Source organism: Eschscholzia californica, unplaced genomic scaffold (assembly GCF_041429995.1).
Source record: "Eschscholzia californica isolate CP2 unplaced genomic scaffold, dmEscCali1.0.p SCAF_1, whole genome shotgun sequence".
Classification (NCBI taxonomy): domain Eukaryota; kingdom Viridiplantae; phylum Streptophyta; class Magnoliopsida; order Ranunculales; family Papaveraceae; genus Eschscholzia; species Eschscholzia californica.
Genome location: NW_028238198.1, coordinates 44422170 through 44445721, shown reverse-complemented (window position 1 = coordinate 44445721; position 23552 = coordinate 44422170). Strand labels below are relative to the sequence as shown.

The window sequence follows — 23552 nt, the reverse complement described above, 5'->3', positions numbered from 1 at the left end:
TTTACGTATAAGTCCACATAAATTGTGTATTATTTATTTACCATTACGCGTACTTTTCACCCAAAACAGTAGCCTTGATAAGTTTACCAAACTACTCAAAACCTTCAAATGTTGACAAAATTTGACAAACATTATATATAATTTACGAAACTATACATGTAGTTTATAATACAATATATGATTTTTTTTTTCTTTAATGTATGTGTATTTGTGTGTGTAGATTTGATATACCAGATGAAATTTCAAAGAGAATCATCAAGAGTCGGGAGACGGTAAGACTCGATTCGGGCAACAAATAAGCGAGAGAGGTGTCGAAGTCCGGGAATCCATAATAATAAACCTACGACTACGTATGATCCAATCTAATGTGTCGAAGTATAATCGATGTTCGACTCCTAAAGTAGATGTTTCTAAGTACTACGTATATCCGGAGATCATACTTAGTCAAACAAACGCCTAATTCAGTTAATCCCGAGTCAACGAAAGTGTCGCCTAGTCGCCTAACTATGTGAAGTGTATGACAAGACACATGAAATTATGACTTAGACTACTATCGATATCGAATACCTCGTTTCGTCTATTAACTATGTGAAGTGCTTGACAAGACACATGAAAATACGATCAAAACGATAATCGAATCAAATGAACATCAATTCATAATCAAAACATCAAATCATATTAAACATAATCACAAATTCATCACATTTCATCTCATATAATCGACACACTTGATTTAGCTAACATGGTGAATAAGTGATAAATGAAAAGAAGATGATGAGAAATCCCCCTTTTCCGATGTGGCTCGAGGCTAGGTTCGTCGAGAAAGATGAGTCTCTAAGTATAGTCGATCTCCCCGTAGCAATTTTCTGGATTTCCCTTTAATAGTGAACTTTGGGTGTCCCCGAGTAAAAATCAGATTTCCCCATAGCACCCATCATCATCTTCTCCATCTCAAGAACACCCACCATTAAAGCTTCACCAAGCTTTCTCTCTCTAAAGATTTTTCACCCAAAATCAAATCAAACTACATGGGGAGTAAAAGCCCTAAGGTTTTGAATCAAGAAAGTTGCCGGAACACCACGAAAATCCGATCAAAGAAAGTTAGGTTTCCGGCCAAAATCAAGATTTCCGGCCAAAGGAAGCTTAGATCCGGCTATAACACCTTGGTCCGAGCCATCCCTAGTAGTCCGAGTTGCAGCCGCGACCTTGTGTCACGGCCATCTTGTCAAGCCATATTGGTATTGCCGATGGCCCGTGTCTTTTTGCTATTTTGGATGCATTGTAATATGTCTAGCATATGCCTTAGGCTATCTTGGCATATGTCTCATGCATTTTAGGAAGGTGCCTCTTGTATATAGTAGCTTCCTAGAGAATACCCTTGGCACGGGGACATAGATGTCATTTAGGCCAAACAAAGGAGTATGCCTGGTGAAAATATTGATGTTTCCTTGTAAAATTAGGCTAAACGGTTATTTGACACTATGTAGGGGAGTGGATGGTAAGCTTTGAGTGGAAGACCCCTACCTTCCAAATTGTGGGCAACCAAAGAGCCGGAAGCTACCCTAGCCTTTAGGAAGCTTACTTAGTCATATGCTTGTTGTAAATTGTAGCTTTCAACTTACCATCAATAAAATCTTGTTGCTTTCAATTGTAGCTACCCAATATACTTGTACCCATCTCTTGTAATATTACTTTTGTTAGGCTGACTTGTACCTAGAGTGCGCACAAGTGCCGCACGACACCTTCCGAAGAAGTAAGGTCGTGACAATTGGTATCAGAGCATAGGATGGCGGGTCAAAGAGGGACAAAGGAACGGTTGGATGCATTGGAGGAACGGGCTGCGCACTTGGAAGAAGTGATCGTAGGTGTCCCGGTGCTCCGAGAGAAGCTAGATGGTTTGGAAGGTCGCCACAATGGTGTGGACATGACGGTGGAAGCTATGGGTGCAACCCTTGAAGATATGCAAGTGCAAATCAATGACCTTCGAGAAGAACAAGGTAATATGATCGATGAGTTGCGTGCGCAGGTGAACGTATTGATGCGGATTGTAGGTACCCAGGATCGAGCCGGAGTAGCAGAGGCGCATCCTCCTCGTGTGCGGGTGCCGGATCCAAGATCCTATGGTGGAGCCAGAGATGGCAAGGAGTTGGAGAACTTCTTGTTTGACATGGAGCAATACTTTCGTGCGGTGCGACCCGAAGATGAAGACACCAAGGTCTCGATGGCTACGATGTACTTGACGGGGGATGCCAAGCTATGGTGGCGCACACGGTACGAAGAGATACAGGCCGGACGTGCCATCATAGAGACTTGGGAGGACTTGAAGAGAGAGCTCAAGACTCAGTTCCTTCTAGAGAATGTAGAGTATATGGCAAGGAAGAAGCTTCGGAAGCTCCAGCACACAGGAACCATTCGGGAATATGTGAAGCAGTTCTCGGCATTGATGTTAGATATAAAAGACATGTCAGAGAAGGACAAGCTCTCTTGTTTCTTGGAAGGCCTAAAGCCATGGGCTCAAGCAGAGTTGCAACGGCAGAGGGTGCAAGACTTGGCCTCAGCGCAGGCCGCAGCCGAAAGACTCACAGATTTTGCCACGAATGAACAGGAAAGGAGGAAGCCTGCTGGTGCTGGAGGAAAGCCCAATCCCGGAAGGGGGAAAGGCCATGGTGGGGATAGGAGACCTTACCCCAACCGGGATGGCACAGGGTCAAAGACAGGCGCCACATCCGGAACTAAAGCTGCTATGAAGTGTTTCCTATGTGGTGGCCCTCATCGCATACGAGATTGTCCGTCCCGAGCCGCACTCAATGCATTGAAGGTGACTTTTAGTGGCAAGGAGGACAAAGAAAGTATGCATGATCCACAGGAGGATGGGGATAGTGAAGAAGAGGATGCAAAGATGGGTGCGCTCCAGGTGCTCAATGCTCTTGCAGGCCAAACAAGTGACAAACCAAAGGCTTCAAGGGTGTTGATGTACATTGAATGCAAAGTGAATGGCAAAGCTACCAAGGTGATGGTAGACACTGGAGCGAGCAACAACTTTGTCGATGTAGAGGAGGCGAAGCGATTGGGTCTAAAGCTCCATAAGGACCCAAGTCGCATGAAGGCCGTTAATTCGGCGCCAAAGCCCGTGAATGGAGTAGCCCGAGATGTGCCCATGGAGATTGGCAAGTGGTCAGGAAGGACTAATTTTACTTGTGTGCCTTTGGATGATTTTCAGGTCATCATTGGTCTAGACTTCATGGTGGAGCACAAGATGGTGCCGATGCCGTACTTGGGAAGCATATGTTTTCTTGGAGATAAACCATGTATGGTGCCGATCGTTGCCGAGAAGAGTCGAGGCGACAAGATGATCTCAGCTATGCAGTTGGAGAAGGGCCTAAAGAAGGGAGAGATGACATACTTGGCAGCTTTGAAGATGGAGACAACAGGAGTAGATGCAGAGCCTGTACCTGCCAAGATCAAAAGCATCCTGAAGGAGTTCAAGGATGTGATGCCAGCAAAGCTCCCAAAGGCGTTACCCCCACGACGTGCTGTTGATCATCAGATTGAGATGGTTCCAGGAGCTAAGCCACCTGCTAGAGCTCCCTACAGGATGGCTCCCCCAGAGTTGGCCGAATTGAGAAAGCAACTCGATGAGCTGTTGGAGGCGGGATTCATCCGTCCTTCGAAAGCTCCTTATGGTGCTCCTGTGCTATTCCAGAAGAAGCACGATGGTAGTTTGCGGCTATGTGTGGATTATAGGGCGTTGAATAAGGTGACCGTGAAAAACAAATACCCAATCCCACTTATAGCGGACTTGTTTGATCAACTGGGTTCGACAAGGTACTTTTCGAAGTTGGACTTGCGTTCCGGATATTATCAAGTTCGAGTTGCAGAAGGTGACGAGCCAAAAACCACGTGCGTGACGCGGTATGGTGCGTTTGAGTACTTGGTGATGCCTTTTGGCTTAACCAACGCGCCTGCCACGTTTTGTACCTTGATGAATCAGATCTTCTATGAGTTCCTTGATAAGTTCGTGGTAGTATATCTGGATGATATCGTTGTGTATAGCCACAGCTTGGAAGATCATGCAGAGCACTTGAGACAGGTGTTCAGGGTCTTGAAAGAAAACCAACTATATGTGAAGGAAGAGAAGTGTTCGTTTGCGCAAGGACACATCGGTTTTCTGGGCCATATTATAGGCGATGGGCATATCCGAATGGAGATGGAGAAGGTGAGAGCCATCCAAGAGTGGAAGGTGCCTACTTCAGTGTCGGAGCTCAGATCGTTTCTTGGACTTGCAAATTACTATCGCAGGTTCATAAGGAAGTATTCAGCCAGAGCGGCACCTTTGACAGATTTGCTGAAGAAGGATAAGCCTTGGGTTTGGTCGAAGGAATGTCAAGAAGCATTCGAGGACTTGAAGCAGCAGGTTGCAAAAGATCCCGTATTGGCATTGCCCGACATATCCAAGCCTTTTGAAGTTCACACAGATGCATCTGATTTTGCACTTGGTGGGGTATTAGTGCAAGATGGTCACCCAGTTGCATATGAGAGCCGAAAGCTTTCCGAAGCGGAACGGCGTTATACTGCTCAGGAGAAGGAGTTATTGGCCATTGTTCATTGCTTAAGGGTCTGGAGGCATTATCTATTGGGGTCGAAGTTTCTAGTGAAGACCGATAATGTTGCTGCCTCACACTTCATGACTCAAAAGAAGCTTACTTCCAAACAGGCTCGCTGGCAGGAGTCATTGGCAGAGTTTGATTTCGAGATGGAGTATCAACCAGGAAGGGTGAACAATGTTGCGGATGCACTGAGCAGGAAGGCGGAGTTGGCCGCCTTAGTTACTTCGGGGCAGAGGAGCATGTCCCAGTTGAAGACCACCATCATCGACAAGGTTCGTGAGCGGCTGCAGAGTGATAAAGAAGCCAAGATCTTGTTCGATATGGTGAAGAATGGGCGTTCCACAAGGTTCAGAATCAAGGATGATTTGTTATATACCACAGGTGGGCGTCTATATGTACCGCGCTCTGCGGAGTTGCGGCGGGAGCTTATCAGGGAGTGCCATGATACAGTCTAGGCTGGCCATCCAGGAAACCGACGTACGTGGGCATTGCTTGAGAAAGCTTATTACTGGCCGGGCATGAGGAATCAAGTGGAAGAGTATGTGCAAACTTGCCTCATTTGTCAACAGGACAAGGTGATGCGGAAGAAGCCTATGGGACTTTTGGAGCCATTGCCGGTGGTGCAGCGTCCGTGGGAAAGTGTCTCCATGGATTTCATAAGTGGCTTGCCAAAAGTGGGGGAGTATACTTCTATCATGGTGGTGATTGATCGGTTTTCGAAGTATGCAACCTTTATTCCGACACCAGCACACTGTACTGCGGAAGAAGTGGCCTTCTTGTTCTTAAAGCATGTTGTGAAGTATTGGGGAGTGCCTCAGACCATTATCAGCGACCGTGATTCAAGATTTACAGGGCGGTTTTGGACCGAGCTCATGAAACTCTTAGGATCGCAGCTGAACTTCTCAACTAGCAATCATCCGCAGTCAGACGGCCAGACGGAGCGTTTCAACGCTCTCCTTGAGGAATATCTTAGGCACTTTGTTAGTGCCAACCAGAAGAATTGGGTGAATCTACTGGATGTAGCTCAGTTCTGCTTCAACTTGCAGGAGAGTTCTTCAACCTGCAAGACACCTTTTGAACTGGTAACAGGGCAGCAACCGTTAACTCCCCACACGGTTGAAACAGGTTATACAGGTACCAGCCCACGGGCATTCACTTTTGCTAAGGAGTGGCAACGAACAGCAGAAATAGCCAAAGCTCACTTGGAGAAAGCTGCTGAACGCATGAAGAAGTTCGCGGATGACAAGCGAAGACCACACAACTTCAAAGTAGGTGACTTGGTGCTTGTCAAGATCAACAGGGATACATCCAGGTTCGTGAAGAAGCTACATCAAAACTTGGTGAGACGGTACGATGGTCCTTTTCCTATCATTGCTCGGGTCGGGAAGGTCTCTTTCAAAGTACAACTCCCAAGATGGATGAAGAATCACCACCCTGTATTCCATGCCAGCAACTTAAAGTCGTTCAACCCGGATCAGGAGGATCCCCAACGTGCCAACCAAGAAAGATCAAATCCGAGGCCGCAGCTCCAGCCAACCAAGGAGGTGCAAAAGATCGTTGCTGATCGTCTAGCTCAAGCTCACCACAATTCACCACCAGAGCTGGAGTACTTAGTGAAGTGGAGGAACCTGCCAGATGCCGAAGCCAGTTGGGAACGCGCCAGCTCCTTGCTAGACCATGCCGACAAGATCGTGGAGTACTTGGCAGCGAAGTCGTCGAGGACGGCGACATAACAAGTGGGGGAGTCTGTCACGGCCATCTTGTCAAGCCATGTTGGTATTGCCGATGGCCCGTGTCTTTTTGCTATTTTGGATGCATTGTAATATGTCTAGCATATGCCTTAGGCTATCTTGGCATATGTCTCATGCATTTTAGGAAGGTGCCTCTTGTATATAGTAGCTTCCTAGAGAATACCCTTGGCACGGGGACATAGATGTCATTTAGGCCAAACAAAGGAGTATGCCTGGTGAAAATATTGATGTTTCCTTGTAAAATTAGGCTAAACGGTTATTTGATACTATGTAGGGGAGTGGATGGTAAGCTTTGAGTGGAAGACCCCTACCTTCCAAATTGTGGGCAACCAAAGAGCCGGAAGCTTCCCTAGCCTTTAGGAAGCTTACTTAGTCATATGCTTGTTGTAAATTGTAGCTTTCAACTTACCATCAATAAAATCTTGTTGCTTTCAATTGTAGCTACCCAATATACTTGTACCCATCTCTTGTAATATTACTTTTGTTAGGCTGACTTGTACCTAGAGTGCGCACAAGTGCCGCACGACACCTTCCGAAGAAGTAAGGTCGTGACACTTGGACAAGCTTCCCGTGAAGAACCGAGCACATCCGAGCATGGAAGCTTCCACCCGAGTTGCTTTCAATCAGGAGTAGCTGCTGGTCGCTGCTGTCATATGCTGCTGCCGGTCCGAGAAAGCTGCACGACGCGTCCGTGCTGCTGCGTGCGAGTTGCAGCTGCTGTAATGGAAGCTGCTGCTCGGTCTCTTGCCGTGCAGCCGCGTCTCTGTTCCGTGCCGCTATGGTGCCGGCTAAGTTGGCCGGCACCCCACCTTCTCTCTTTCAAACTCTCACTCAAACCCTCTTGCTCCTTCACAAACCCTAGAAAAACCTTCAAGCCCTAACTCTTTCTCTCTCCTCCTCCTTTTTTTCTCCCCAGTTTTTGTATTCTCCCAATGAAGAAGATGAATAGTGTCTTGGCCCTCTCTTTTGACTCAAACCCTAGCTTAGTCAAGACTTGACTTTGACTCAAACTTGAGTCCATAAAGAGGGTGCCTCCAAAATCTCTTCCTTCTTTCATCTTCTTTGGGCTTGGGTTTTGTTCCTTCATATCTAGGCTCTTGGGTTTTAGACTTGGGCTTTAATCTTCACTTGGAAATCAAGGGGGGTGCCTTCATAGAATCTTTGTTTTAAGACCGAACCTCGACTTCTTTCTTTCACAACTTTCCCGTCCGAACTCGGAATGGACTTCCGTTTTCACCGTTGGACTCGTCTTTGACTCCTCTTCTCATTTGATTTGCTTGAAGTCTTTTTCTCTCGTTTTGGGTACATGAAATGATAGTGATAATTCGCTCCCTTTATTCCGAATTAAGTTATTTATTCCAAATATGGTACCTAAACAAGAAAAACACATAAAATGTTATTGATAACACTCGAAAAGGACTAATTAGTCTAAGTTAGGCTCTCCAAATGTGACATTTTCATGTCACATCAATGTCCATAATGTAAAAGGACTAAATATCCATGTTTTGGGAAGATTGGATCATAAACCTTTTTTGAATATTATTTTGGTCTATATACCCACGGACCCTACATATAACTACTGTCAACGGGATATAAATACCAAAGAATGAGTTACATGGAGATTACACGTATGCCATGCATTAGTATGAGTAATGAGTTTGGTAAGAGGCACCTCATACTTGCATGCTTAAGGTGGCTATGAGTACTCTCAATGAAGGCACCTCATTGTTTCATCGTTAAGGATATTACATGGGCTAATATGTAAAACTTAATATCTCTTTGATAATAGTTTATAAGCAACCACATATTGGCAACTACTTGACACCATAGCAATTAGGTAATAGTTTATGGGCAACTGCATAATTCCCATAACACTCCCCTTTGGACGACCATCACTCGGAATAATTATTTCGTCAAGACTTGTCAGAATCCTGCGGGACAAAATCTGATAAAAGAAAAAGTACAATAGAAGAGTTCTTAGTGGCGCTTGATATGCAAAATGTTGCCTCGTGAAAACCTTGTCAGAAGAACTCACTGGGACACAAACTGGACGAAGGAAAAAGAGTACATAGCATAGAAATCTTCACATGATAATACTCTCCCCCTGATGAATATTATTTAGTGGTCTGATGTAGTCTTACATCGTCAAGTTATTTAAGCTTCGCATTCTGATGCCTTGTATTAGTTTTCTGAACGTTGTAGTTGGTAAAGACTTGGTAAACAAGTCAGCATAATTCTCACATGATTGTATCTTCTGAATATCAATTTCCCCATAAATAATGGTAGGTGACTTTGTAATTCTAGAAAGATCACATGAAATTCTAATATGACTGATAATAGACCTGAGCCATACACATTCTCTAATAGCTTCATGAAGAACAATAATCTTTCAGTGGTTAAAAGATGTAACGGGCATACTTTGCTTACTCGATCGCCATGAGAAAGTTGTACCGCCACTATTAAAAACATAACCTGTTTGTGAAACTCTTTTATGTGGGTCAGAGAGATATCTTGCATCAGTTTATCCTATTATTTGTAAATAATTGGATGAACTCTTCGAATAAAATAACCCCATGTTAGTAGTTCCTCGAAGATATTGAAGAATATGCTTTACTACCATTCAATGTCGCTTTGTTGTTGCCGAACTGAATTTGGCTAATAAATTTACTGCAAAAGAAATGTCAGGTCTAGTACATTGAGTCAAATATAAACACCTATTGCACTTAAATATGGTACTTCAGGACCAAGTAGTGCTTCATTATCTTCTTTAGGACGATAAAGATCTTTTACAGTATCTAAAGATCTGACAACCATTGGAGTACTAAGAGGGTATGCAGTGTCTATGCGAAATCTTTTCAAAACCTTTTTCATATATAAATTTTGATGGACAAGAATGTCATTTGTACTTCTCTCAATTTGTAAGCCAATGCAGAATTTTGTTTTTCCAAAATCTTTCATTTCAAATTCTTTCTTCAAATGTTCTGCAGTTTTTGAGACATCTTCAACTGACCCAATTAGATTTATATCATCAACGTATACCGCAATGATAACAAAAACAATATTTAATTTTTTGATGAAAACACATGGACAAATAGGATCATTTACATATCCTTCCTTAGTAAAGTATTCACTGAGGCGATTGTACCATGTTCGCCCTGATTGGTTTAAGTCATATAAAGCTTCATTAAGTTTAAGTGAATGCAGGACCCGTGGTTTTTCCTCAAGCAATTTGAATCCTCCAGGGACTTTCATATAAATATTAGTATCAAGATTGCCATATAGATACGCAGTAACAACATCTAGTAGATGCATATCGAGTTCTTCTTCAGCTGCCAGACTGATTAAATATCTAAATGTAATGTCATCCATAACAGGAGAATATGTTTCCTCATAATCTATTCTAGATTTTTGTAGAAAACCTTGTGCCATAAGTCGTGCTTTATAGCGAACCATTTCATTATTTTCATTATGTTTTCTCAGAAAAACCCATTTGAGCCCAACTGGATTTACATCCTTAGGTGTGAGGACCACTGGTCTAAAAACACTATGCTTATTGCGTTAATCTAGTTCTGCTTGAATTGCGTCTTCTATTTCGACCAATCAGATCTTTGTCGACATTCCTCAATAGAGAATGGTTCATAATCATCATTCTCTTTTAGAATAAAGGTTGCCACTGCAAAAGAGAATACATCATCGACAATTGTTCCATTTCGATCTCACACTTCTTTCGAACATTCATAATTTATAGAGATTTCCTCATTGTTAGGTATTTCTGCCTCATCAAGGGCTCTACCCTCTTCAATGGGTATTTGTTCAGTAAGTCTAGGAGTATCATTAATAGTCTCTTCTAAATAACTATTATTTTGTAATTTGTTCTTCTTCTTTTTGGGGATAGTGATGCACCCGAAAAGGCTGCACACCCAAGCGGAGGTATCAAGTAGTAATCGGTAAAGCCGGAGTCGACCCAAGTATAGGAAGGTAACTCGGATAACGAAGGAGTCTCGTTCGCCGGTCTAGGTATCACTAGCTAACTTAGACTAAGACGGAAAGAAACAAAGATAACGGGGGGTTTAATGAATAAACAACAAAGAGATTAAAGCAAGGAAAACTAAAATAAACTAATTAAACAAAATAAGTAAAACGGGCGAGAGAGATTCGAGAGAAGAGTCGAAGGAACAAGAGTCGGGAGACGGTAAAACTCGATTCGGGCAACAAATAAGTGAGAGAGGTGTCGAAGTCCGGGAATCTATAATGACAAATCTACGACTATGTGTAGTCCGATCTAATGTTTCAAAGTATAATCGATGTTCGACTCCTAAGGTGACGTCTATAAGCAGTACGTATATCCGGAGATCATACTTAGTCAAACAAACGTCATAATCGGTTAATCCCGAGTCAACGAAAGTGTTGTCTAGTCGCCTAACTATGTGAAGTGCATGACAAGACACATGAAATTATGACTTAGACTACGATCGATATCGAATACTTCGTCTCGTCTATTAACTATGTGAAGTGCTTGACAAGACACATGAAATTACGATCAAAACGACAATCGAAATAAATGAACATCAATTTATAATCAAAACATCAAATCATATTAAACACAATCACGAATTCATCACATTTCATCTCATATAATCGACACACTAAAGTTAGCTAAACATGGTGATTGAATAAGAAATGGAAAGAAAATGATGAGAGAATCCCCCTTTTTTCGATGTGGTTCGAGGCTAAGATCGTCGGAAAATATGAGACTTTAAGGTGCAGCCGATCTCCCTTTAGCAAATTTTTGGGTTCCCCATAGCGACCACCATCATCTTCTTCATTTAGAACACAACCTCCATTAAAGCTAACCCTAGCTTTCTCTCTCTAGAAATTTCTTGTCCAAAATCAAATCAAACCACATGGGTAGCTAGCCAAGGACATGGGGAGTAGAAGCCCTAAGGTTTCTGGAAAATCCGGCCAAAGTTGGAAGAAATCCGGCCAAAAACAAATCCGACCAAGAAAGCTCCTTCCCGGACCTTGTGCATCCGACCGGTGCTGTCCCGTGCCTTGCAGCCGCGTCCCTAGTGCCGTACCGAGCTGCATCCGCGTCCCAGGCTTGCTCCGAGCTGCAGCCGAGCATGAGAAGCTTGTTGTTGCAGGCTGTGTTGAAGACCGAACAACAGCTGCTGTTCCTGGCCAAATCTCGAGCTGCTCGTGCCGTTCTTTAGCTTCCCGTGCTTGGATGCTTCCTCTCGGTTGCTACCTTGAAGACCCGAGCAGCAACCACCTTCTTGTGCTCGTCCCGAGCTGCTGTCGACCAAGACTAGGCCGGCCTTAGTGCTGGCCGGCCTTAGTGCTGGCCGGCCTAGCTTGGCCAGATCTTCCTCCTTTCTTCTCTCTTTTCTCTTCAACCTTCAAGCTCTCAAAAACACTAAAACCCTAAGTTGTAGCCTCCCTTTCTCTCTCTTTACTCTCTTTCAAGGTAGAAGATGATGAATAGTAAACTCCAACTTGTGTTTACTACTCACACCCTAGGTCAAGACTTAGTCAATTTCTTTAGACTTTGTTGACTTGGATCCATAAAGAGAGGGTGCCCATATAATTCTTCCTTGTCATTCTTCCTTGGGCTCTTGGACTTTGATTTAGAAACCAAGAGAGTGCCTCCATCCTTGTCTCTACATCTTCAAATTCTCACAAAGGACTAGAATACCCTCGGACTTCTTTCTTTCATATCCTCCCCGTCCGAACTCCGAATTGAATACCGTTTTCACCGTCGGACTCGTCATTGACTATACTTGTCATTTGATTTGCTTGAAGTCTTTTTCTCTCATTTTCTGCACATGAAATGATAGTGATAATTCACTCTTTTTATTCCGAATCACACGCTTAACTCCAAAATAAGTACCTAACATGAAAACACATAAAATATTATTGAAAACACTCGAAAAAGACTAATTAGTCTAAGTTAGGCTTTCCAAATGTGACATTTTCGTGTCACATCAGATAGTATCTTTGGAACCAATTGGTCGCCACGCTTCTAGCGTGCTTAGACGACTTATTTTCTGTATCATTTTCACCTGGTCCTCCAAGAATATTGATTCGTTCACGAGCATTAGATGCAGGTATATATGATTCTGTTACCCTTGTTGTGTCCTTAAATACATCCGGTAGTTTATTTGCAATGTCTTGCAAATGTATTATCCTCTGTACATCTAGTTCCGACTGACTAGTTCGAGGGTCTAGATAAGACAAACTTTGTGTATGCCAAAACAAATCATTTTGTTTAGTATTTGATGTAGATGGATTTTCTCCCCCTAATGGTAGGAAAATTGTCTCATCAAAATGACAATCCGCAAACCGTGCGGTAAAAGTATCACCTGTCATAGGTTTGAGATATCTTATAATAGATGGTGACGCAAAACCAACATATATACCAAGTCGCCGCTGAGGTCCAAATTTAGTACGTTTTGGAGGTGAAATAGGGATACGCACCGCACACCATAAACACGTAAATGTGTAATATTTGGTTGGGGGTAATTTCTAGAAAGGTCAAAATAATATTGAAAATGAGTAAAAAAACACAAAACATTGAAAATTATTATTCAGGTCAAAAAGTGTGGAAATTCTAAAATACCCCTTTTTGTCATTTTGTGTAACTAAATTCTTTTATCTTTCTTTAAACTTTAAATCGATATAACTTTTGTTTGAGATGTCGGATTTCTATAAAAATTATATATTTAGAAATGAATTTTCATTAGCTTTCTAACAAGATCTACTTTCAATACTTTTTTTTCAACAAAAAAACCCAGAAGGTAGAATTTCTCTCCATATAAACTAGCAAAATACTTTTCTCTCTTCATTTCTTCTTCAAGAGCAAAGGTTTTCAAATTACAGAAGGTAGAATTCAAGATCGTTCCATCAAGGCACGGCTCCAGAATTTCGACATAGGAGATGTGGAATTATATACCCAATTTTTTTTTGCGAACACAATAATTACTTATATTCACTAATACAAAAAGAAAAGAACATACTTAATTGAAAAAAAGCTATCTCATATCTATCATATTTGCTTTATTGATTTGAGGTATGAAATAAAGTAATGAGAAAATGAATCAAAATTTGATGGAACAATACCAACGCCTCATTTGAATCAAAATTTTGTTCATAACCACTTACAGTAGTGGTCCAAACAATCAAATTTCTTTAAGGCATTTCTTCGAACAGTATTCGAGCATCATTCCTATACCCACAAACTCCATAGCAACGAACCAACCCATTAACAACATACAAATCTAAATCTAATCCTCAGTCTTCAAAACTCCAATCTGAGCCCTAATCCAACCACTCAAAAACCCAAACATTCCAAATTCTAAGTAATCAAAGTTCAATCTGAGCCCTAATACACTATCTATTAGAACAAAAAAATCCCTAGAATCCAGAAACATAAAGTTCAACAAAGTTGAATCTACGTGTGTAGTCAAATTCTTTTCTCTCACTACTTCAATAATATCATGAATTTCTTCTATTTTTGCATTTTCTGGAAGCTCTGGAACTAAATATTAACATTTAAAGATAAGATCAACTTATCCTAAGATTTGTGAAAGGATAGAAATATAATTCCAATCAAAGCACCATCATCTACATCATCATATACAATAGCAGCTTCAAACCCTAAATTGTGCACCTTTCTAACTTTATCCTCAAAAGTACATCTTCTTATTATCAACAGAAATGGAAGAAACAAATCTTCAGAAGAAGAAGGATCGAGATGGAGAAGAAGGATCGGGAGGAGAAGAAGAAAACAAACCTATTTTTTTGGTTTTTGAGACAGAAATTATCTTCTTCTCAGCTTCCGATCGGCATCCATGGAGAACTCTCTAGGATTTGGTCGAGCTAAGTTATAGAGAGAGAGAGCTACTGAACTTCTACCAAAGGGTAGTATTGGTATATTAATAAATTTCTTTTAAAATTTTGACCCGAGTAATAATTTTCAATATTATTTTAACCCTAATCTATTATTAAGCCTAAAATTATGATAACTAATAACCAATATAAAGAGGGGCCCGTAATTCTAAGGCCCAAAATATGTGGGATAATAGGGAGGAGGCCCAATCTTAAATATTAATGAGAAAAAAACCCACTTTGTAAAAGTACCACATTACCCTCATTTACACAAATAAGAGACAATCCTATCCTCCCAAATTTCCCGTCCAAAACTTTGGCATCCCATTAAGTCAGATTGGGGTTATTAATAACCCAAGACTCAAAACCCATTTACTCTTAGTAAGCTGAAAAAAGACATTTCATATTCTCATTCTCTCTCTCTACAAAAACCATCTTCCATCTCTCTCTACAAAAACCATCTTCTCTCTCTCTGCAAATCGTTTTTTAACTTAAATCTCCATCTTCTCTCTCGACCAATTTCGACTGAAATCCAGAGAAACTCAGGGTATCTAAGATCTTCTATTTTTGGTTTCAGGTGAGAGGGGAAATATTAGGGTTTTGATTGTTGAAAGGTCTGTTGAAGATTATTAGGATTTTGTTTGGGAAAAACTATAGGTTTTGATGTTGTCTCTTAATGTTAAAGAGATTTTACATAAAGAAGGGGATTATATCATAACAGATTTCTCTGTGTTTGAAACATTTTTTTTATATTAACATGGATTATTTATCTTATGAGGTTTTAGAGAGATAAACAATTGAGTTTTAGATCTAGTTATTTGAAGCTCCATTAATGAAGTTGTTTTTGGAGTTTCTTTATCTTATTTCTTTTTTTACATCACTTCCTTATTTGCGATTAACATATCTGGTTTATTTAGAACATATTTTCGTACACATTTTGATATTTCTTTCTTGCTTCTCTCTTATTTGTTTCTGTTTTTTTACGTTTTCGTCCAAACCCAGAACATAAATCAATGTTGTGGAAAGATAACATTACGTGCTTGCAACATAAATTGTTATTTTTGAACACAAGTGGTTATGTTTTGAGCACACATGTAAATGCTCAATGTAACTATTAAACACTATCTTCATGTTTAACAGACAAATTGTCAGGTGTTTTAAGCATTTTAGAAATATGTTGTTCGTTAAGGGGTTCTGTTTCACACATTTAGGGGTTTGTTGATGATTTTGGGAGTTTTACTTGGTAAAAAAAAAACTATTGTTCTTCGTTAAGCATTTTGGGAGTTTTTGAGACATTTACAGCTATGTTGAAGACATTGGGGATTCTGTTTCAAACATTTAGGGTTTTGTTGTTGATTTTTGGGTGTTTACTTGGTAAAAAAACTTTTGTTCTTCGTTAAGCATTTTAGGAGTTTTGGAAAAAATTAAAGTTATGTTGAAGACATTTTGGGTCATGTTTCAAACATTTATGAGTTTGATTGATGATTTTTTGGTGTTTTACTTGGTAAAAAAGTTATTGTTCTTTGTTAAACAATTTTTATGGGTTTTTGGAGCCATTTACAATTATGTTGAAGACATTTCGGATTCTGTTTCAAACATTTAGGGTTTTGTTGGTGATTTTGGGGTGTTGTACTTGGTAAAAAAAACTTTTGTTCTCCGTTAAGCATTTTGGGGGTTTTGGGAAAAATTTAAAGTTATGTTGAAAACATTTTGGGTTTTGTTTCAAACATTTAGGGGTTTGTTGATGATTATTGGGTGGTTTACTTGGTAAAAAACTATTGTTCTCCTTTAAGCATTTTGGGGGTTTTGGAGTCATTTACAGTTATGTTGAAGACATTTCGGATTCTGTTTCAAACATTTAGGGTTTTGTCTGTTGATTTTGGGTAGTTGTACTTGGTAAAAAAAACTTTTGTTCTCCGTTAAGCATTTTGGGGGTTTTGGGAAAAATTTAAAGTTATGTTGAAGACATTTTGGGTTTTGTTTCAAACATTTAGGGGTCTGTTGATGATTTTTGGGGGTTCTACTTGGTAAAAAATTTATTGTTCTTCGTTAAGAATTTTGGGAGTTTTTGGAGACATTTACAATTATGTTGAAGACATTTGAGATTCTGTTTCAAACATTTAGGGTTTTGTTGTTGATTTTTTAGTGTTTTACTTGGTAAAAAAAACTTTTGTTCTTCGTTAAGCATTTTAGGGGTTTTGGGAAAAATTTAAAGTTATGTTGAAGACATTTTGGATTTTGTTTCAAACATTCAGGGGTTTGTTGATGATTTTTTGTTGTTTTACTTGGTAAAAAAACTATTGTTCTTCGTTAAGCATTCTTTGTTGTTCAAAATACCGACACTTCTTCAATAATGAGAACACCTTCTCTTTTGTTAGAAACATATTTATCAATTGTTTAATGTATATTTTTGCTCTTCATATTCGGGATTCATTCTGAATGAGTATGCCTTTGACATTTTCCACTACTTTTAAACATTTTTAGAAATGCTGATAACATTCGCTTTAATGTCTCGAACATTTTCCTATATTCCTACTGCATATAATCATTTGTTCATTCCGCTTGCAGAATTTTCATCTATGGAACCGGATAGAGCACCTGCTACTTCTCAAAATAATGATAAGAAAAGCTAGTTTGTGAATCGTGTCGCGCCCAATTGTAGTTGTCATTCTTCCGTATGTCTCCAACATGAATTAGAATGTTTGCATATGTTGCTTATTTGTCTTAGATTTTCTTCTTTTTGTCTATGAATTTTATATATTGTTCCAAACATTCTAACTCATGTTGTTTAGTGAATGGATCCTTACATGGCTAACTCTTATTTTGTAAATTTCTTATTCATCCAAAAGAGTGTCAAACAATGTAAAAATGCACCTGAAGAATGTTCATAACATTTCTTACTCATGTTGTTTAGTGAATGGATCCTTACATGGCTAACTCTTATTTTGTAAATTTCTTATTCATCCAAAAGAGTGTCAAACAATGTAAAAATGCACCTAAAGAATGTTCATAACATTATTGATTGTTTCTTCATATTTTGTTTAATTCCTGAGACAAACTGTTTATTGTCTCTGCATCTCATATATTTTGAAGAACAAATTTTTTGTTATCTTAATCATAAAATGCTATGAACATGTCCAACATTGTAGTTGACATTCTTCAAAATGTCCGGACCAAAATCGCAAATGTTTAAATCAGAACCCAACATGTTTTCAACATAACTTTAAATGTTTCAAAAAACCCCCAAAATGTTAAACGAATAACAAAATTTTTTTTTTACCAAGTAAAACCTTAAACAATCATCAACATTCCCCTGAATGTCTGAAACATAACCCAAAATGTCTTCAACATATTTTAAAATGTTTCCAAAAACCCCCCAAAATGCTAAACTAAGAACAAAGACTTATTTACTCAGTAAAACACCCAAAATTCATCAACAAACCCATGAATGTCTGGGACAAAACCCAAAATAACTACAACAAAATCATAAATATTTGAAACAGAACCCAAAATGTCTTTAACATAACTGTAAATGTTTTCAAAACCACCCGAAATGCTAAACGAAGACAAAAGCTTTTTACCAAGTTTACACTTAAAAATCATCAACATTTCCCTGAATGTCTGAAACAGAACTCAAAATGTTTTCAACAAATCCATAAATGTTTGAAACAGAACCCAAAATGTTTAAAACAAAACCCCCTATGTCTTCAACATAACTGTAAATGTCTCCAAAAACTCTCAAAATGCTTAACGAAGAACAAAAGATTTTTTTACCAAGTAAAACACCCAAAAATTACCAACAGTACCCAAAATGTTTGAAACAGAATCCTAAATGTCTTCAACATAAATGTAAATGTCCCCAAAATCCACCAAAATACTTAACGAATAACAATACCTTTTTTACCAAGTAAAACACCCAAAACTCATCAACAAACCCCTAAATGTTTGAAACAAAACCCCTTAACAAACAACATATTCTAAAATGCTTAAAACACCTGACAATTTTTCTGTTAAACATCAACATATGCTAAAACGTAATTTCTAAAGAGAGAAACCGAAAAGTAGATCTAAGTTTGTACTTTTTTGGTTTATTAGAACAAGAAACTGTGTAATGGGTTTTCACCTTGTTAAAGCTAAAAGATTATGTTGCTTAGAACTTTGAAATTATGTTGCTCCATTAATGAAGATCTTCTTATCTATTTTTCTCTTTTCAAACTTTGTTCTTCAAACCATAATCCTCTTCACCATTTATGTTCATATGTTAGATCCACTTTTCATCTAGTTAGGTTTTAGATAGATAATGATTTAAATTTTAGATGTAGTTATTTGAAGCTCAACTTTTCAAGAATTTTCAAGAATTTTTCTACTAACCTGTTTTTCGCGTCGCATTTCATTTAATGTTTTGAGCAAGTACGGTAGTGTTGAAACCATAAATGAGTTAAATAAACAACATAAATTGAAGTATTTATAATAAAATCTTTTGTGCCAGTTACAAAAGCTAAAATGTCTCCATACAAAAAATCATCATCGAGACCAAGCTAAAAATTTACAAACAAATCTGGATATTGGTTCAAAAGCTTTCACTCGTCCTGAACATATTTGACATATGTGAGTTAAATTGGGACTTCAAGATTCCGATACAAATTTTTTGTTCCCGTCGCGTGAATCGTCAGTTGTTTTATCTACTTCCTTTCTAAATGAGACTGCAAGTGGTTAACAATCAGTAACAAAAAAGAATGTGGTTTCGATAACAAATAATAATATGCACAAAATAGCAAAAAAAATGCAATAAACATATGCATGCTTGTCCAGGCTAGTATCGGAAATGCTATAAAGTATAGTAGTTGGTCTCAGAACAATCATATATGGTTTCTCATATAAAAAAGTATTGAATGAACAGAGAATAGTAGCGCAATAAAATGTCAAAAACTTTTAGAACAAACTGGAATATGTCCAGAAATTATTAAAAAAAAATGCAAAATATATAGTATTTGTTATCTTTGAAGATAAGTTGCAAACATAAAAAAAAGAAAGAGAAAGATAGTGTTTAATGGTTACGTTGAGCATTTACATGTGTGCTCAAAACATAACCACTTGTGCTCAAAACAAACGTATAAGTGCGTGAAACAAACACGTGAATGTTCCTAGAACGCAATTCTTCCAAAAAACGGATGTTATGTTTGAAGAAAATAAAAAAATGTCAATAAAATTGACGAAATAAATAAAGCATTTTTGAGTTTGCTCGCTGAACCAACATCGTTTCTATATCAAAATTAAGATGATTAAAACACTAATCAATTTCCGTAAGTGAAAAAAATCTGAGTTTTGGTGGTAACATTTATAAAAATTAATAAAACATTTTAAAGTTTGCTCGTTGTATTAGAATCATTCTAAAGACATATATTAAAATGCTTAACAAATCAGTAAATTTGTTTGTTAAATATCAAAATATGCTAAAAACGTAATTTCTAGAGAGAGAAACTAAAAAACAGATCTAAAGTTGTACTTTTGTTTTCTTTGAAAAATTTTATATCAAAGTTGGAAGAACATATCTAAAAACATATCAAAGTTTAAAGAACAAACATATGTCAAAAATAGATCTAAAATGATTATATCAAAGTTCGAAGAATCTAGTTTGAAAAGAGATAAATAAGATGGATGATGAATAATACATTTGTTGCAACAAAAGATTAAAGAAGAAGATGAAGAAGATCATACCTTGGTTGTTGTTGCAGATGAGTTAAAGATTAAGGGAGAAGAAGATGATCAAAATATGATAAAGATGATAACAAAGTTGTTGATCATGATGATAGGTGTATTGAAGAAGATGTCCAAAACCTTTCCCAAACCGAACAACAACTCCGACTAAGATTTCGCCAAACCGGACAGCAGCTTCGGTGGGGAGAGGGAAGGTATTTGTGTTTCTAGAAAAGATGGAAGGATATAATGGAAGGAAAGAAATTTTTTTGAGAAGGAAAGAAATTCTCTGACTTAAAAGGGAAATAATGAGGGAAATTTGGGTTATATATATAAAGGGTAGAATAGGGATTATCTAAAGTAATGGGTTTCTAGAGATGGGAAAATGCACCTAGGGATCCGAAATTGGGTTTTTTATTGGTTTATTTTCAAAAAAATGGGGTTTGTATGAATTATTAATCTATGGTGGGCCTAATTTGGTATTTGACCCAATTTTTTGGGCTTTTAAATAAAAAATCCTATTAAAAGATGCCGACTTTTTGAGTTATTATGAAATGTTTTAGTACCTAAAGAGTCATTTTTCCTATTTGGTTGATGGCCCAAAACATGTTGTAACGACGAATAATCATTCGCTATGGGTCGAAGGCGGATCAAAGCTGCAGCATGTAACATTGCAGATCCCCATGCCGAAACAAACAACTTAGTTTTCATCAACATTGGTCTCGCAATTAGTTGTAGATGTTTTATGAATAATTCTGCTAGACCATTCTGGGTATGAGCATAGGTTAGAAGATGTTCGACATCAATACCAACTGCTTGACAATAAGCATCAAAAGCCTTTGATGTAAATTCACCTGCCCCATCAAGACGTATCATTTTAATAGGAAAATGAGCACGTAATCTAATAATTTTAGCTAGTGACCATACAAATGCATTATTACGAGTAGATTAAAGATTAACGTGTGACCATTTGGTAGATGCATCAATTAATACCATAAAATATCTAAATGGTCCACATGATGGGTGAATAGGACCATAAATATCTCCTTGAATCCTTTCCAAAAGTTTAGGAGATTCTCTATGAACTTTTGTGAAAGATGGTTTTACAATCAATTTACCCAGAGAGCAGGATTTACAAGTAATAGTCGTACTTATTAGAAACTTCTGGTTCTGTAATGGGTGTCCTTGAGAATTTTGGATTATTCAACTCATCACGTTAGAACCGGGATGTCCTAAACGATCATGTCAAAGTGTCACCACACTAGGGTCGTAAAACTTCTGGTTTAGGATAATATATGATTCAATCATTTTTATCCTTAATTACAAGATACAATCCAGAAGAAAGAGTCGACAGTCTCTCTAAATCATGTTTCTCGCCAGAAGCATTGGAAGTAATATATGAATATTCTTCACTATTTTCATCTCTAGTCTCAACGTGGTAACCATTTTGATGAATGTCTTTGAACTTAATAAATTTTTCAATGACTTGGTTGAAAGCAATGCGTCATCAATGGTTATTTTTGTAACATGCGGTAATATTATAGTAGCTCTACCAGAGCCCTCAATAAGAGTAGATGACCCAGCGATTGTTATTGCATTAGCCTTGTATAACCTCAAGGTCTCAAAATACTTATTATTTCAAAAGATATAGTTAGTAGTTCCGCTTTCAACCATACATATATCTTCATCATCTTTCGATATTGTATTTTTGCAATCCATACCTTATATACACAAAAATAAGACATAAGATAATTATAACATATTTATATTAATATGAACATGATAATATTACATTATTTAAGAAACAAAACAATATGTACAAATATAACACTATTCTGGGAAAATTTAAATTTGATCAAAATTTTTGTCAAATTCTTCATCAAGTAGTTTGTCAAATTCAGTGGAAGATAAATGATCAAAACTACCATTGTATATATCTCTTTCATCTTATGGGACACAATCTTCTGGAATTTCAAGATTACCAGAGTAATCAAGGGGAAATAATTCAGTTTGGGATTCAGTATGATGAATTTCCACTTCATCAACTAGAAAATCAAACACATCCAATCCAGTGTTATAGGAGGAACCACCTATCTCCATCTGGTTTATTTATGTATTGCTCGTTGATTTCTGTAACGACGCTTGGTAAAGATCTACCAGATGTTTTGCAGTTTTACAGGTCCTTTGCCAATGACCTGTCATGCCACATATATAACATGACTTAGTTTGTGTTTCAGATGGTTCATTTAATACCCTTTTTCCTTTGTCTTGTCGACTAAATGGATGAGGTCTAGTATTCGAGTTATTGTAACATCCTCAACGACCACGACTGTAACCACGATCACGCCCACCAGAGTGGTAGCCACCATCTCCGTTATTTCAATTTTGACTATCCCCACGTCTGCGCCCTCCAGAGTTGGTAGTCGTCATCTTTGGTATCTATTTGGTGATCGTTACCACGACCACGCCCTCTAGAGTGGTAACCACCACTTCTATTATTTCTGTTGTGATCGTTTCCACGACCACCTCGTCCATAATGGTACTTCTGTATAACCCGTTGGACGAGCCTTTTGATTTTCATAATGACTTCCGTATTTTGTTCCGCAACAAGTAGACAAGAAATTAAATCAAAATGACATTTAAAAGTCATAGTACTGTACTGCTCTTGTAAGTTGATGTTAGATATATGAAAAGTGAAAAACGTTTTCTCTAACATCTATTCTTCAGAAACTGGATAGCCACAATGTCCCAATTTTGTAGCTATCTTAACTAATACATAATTATATTCAAAAATATTTTAAAATCCTACAGTCGTAGGTTTATCCAGTCATTTTGGGTCTTTGGTAAAATAACTCTTTTTAAATGACCAAATCTTTTCTGTAAATATTTCATAATACAAGCAGGTCTTTTTTATTTAAACATTCTGATTTAAGTTCTTCACACAAATGATGGCGGATCACAATCAGGTCCGCTGAGCTTCTGTAAAGAGGTTCATTATTTCCCTCGCAAATTCTCTTCTCTGGTTGTTTGGCCTCTAGATGGGCTTCGATTTCAAGCTTCCAAGTAATATAGTTTTTTCCCGATAATTCAAGGGCTATAAAATCAACACTTGATAGAGTTGACATATTAAACTTCAAAATTTACGAATTACCTGCAAATTTTGATAACCTATTTGAGTTGAATGAAATCTCCTCGACTGGTTAGAGCGTCGTGCTGATGACGTATTACGAATATATGGTATTGATGTAACAAATAAAACCTAGAGTATAAGAAAATGTATTTTATAATAACACCAAGCCACTTTATTCTTTCAAGTAAAAGCTTTCTTTCTAATACATATAACTACAATAAACGAGGTATAAATACCCAAAAATGAGTTACATGGAGATTACACGTATTGCATGCATTAGTATGAGTAATGAGCTTGATAAGAGGCACCTCATACTTGCATGCTTGAGGTGGCTATGAGTACTCTCAACGAAGGCACCTCATTACTTCATCTTTAAGGATATTACATGAGCTAATATGTAAAACCTAATAGCTCCTTAATAATAGTTTATAGGCAACCCATATCGGCAACTACTTGACAGCATAGCGATTAGGTAATAGT

General features: G+C 38.0%; 2 long non-coding RNA genes across 2 annotated transcripts in view; one reads left to right on the top strand and one right to left on the bottom strand.

Annotated features, from left to right (window-relative positions):
* Window positions 1-657: 657 nt before the first annotated feature.
* On the bottom strand, window positions 658-7313 carry LOC147567062 (uncharacterized). The gene is made up of 2 exons (XR_015230664.1): window positions 6914-7313; window positions 658-1205 (listed from the first exon to the last, which is right to left on the bottom strand). It is a non-coding gene; the product is annotated as an uncharacterized LOC147567062 (long non-coding RNA).
* A 3623-nt stretch (window positions 7314-10936) lies between these two features.
* The window catches only part of LOC147567061 (uncharacterized), a 28379-nt gene continuing 15763 nt past the window's right edge, over window positions 10937-23552 (top strand). The window contains exon 1 of the long non-coding RNA XR_015230665.1: window positions 10937-11557. This is a non-coding gene — a long non-coding RNA (uncharacterized LOC147567061). The remainder of the gene's footprint in view (window positions 11558-23552) is intronic.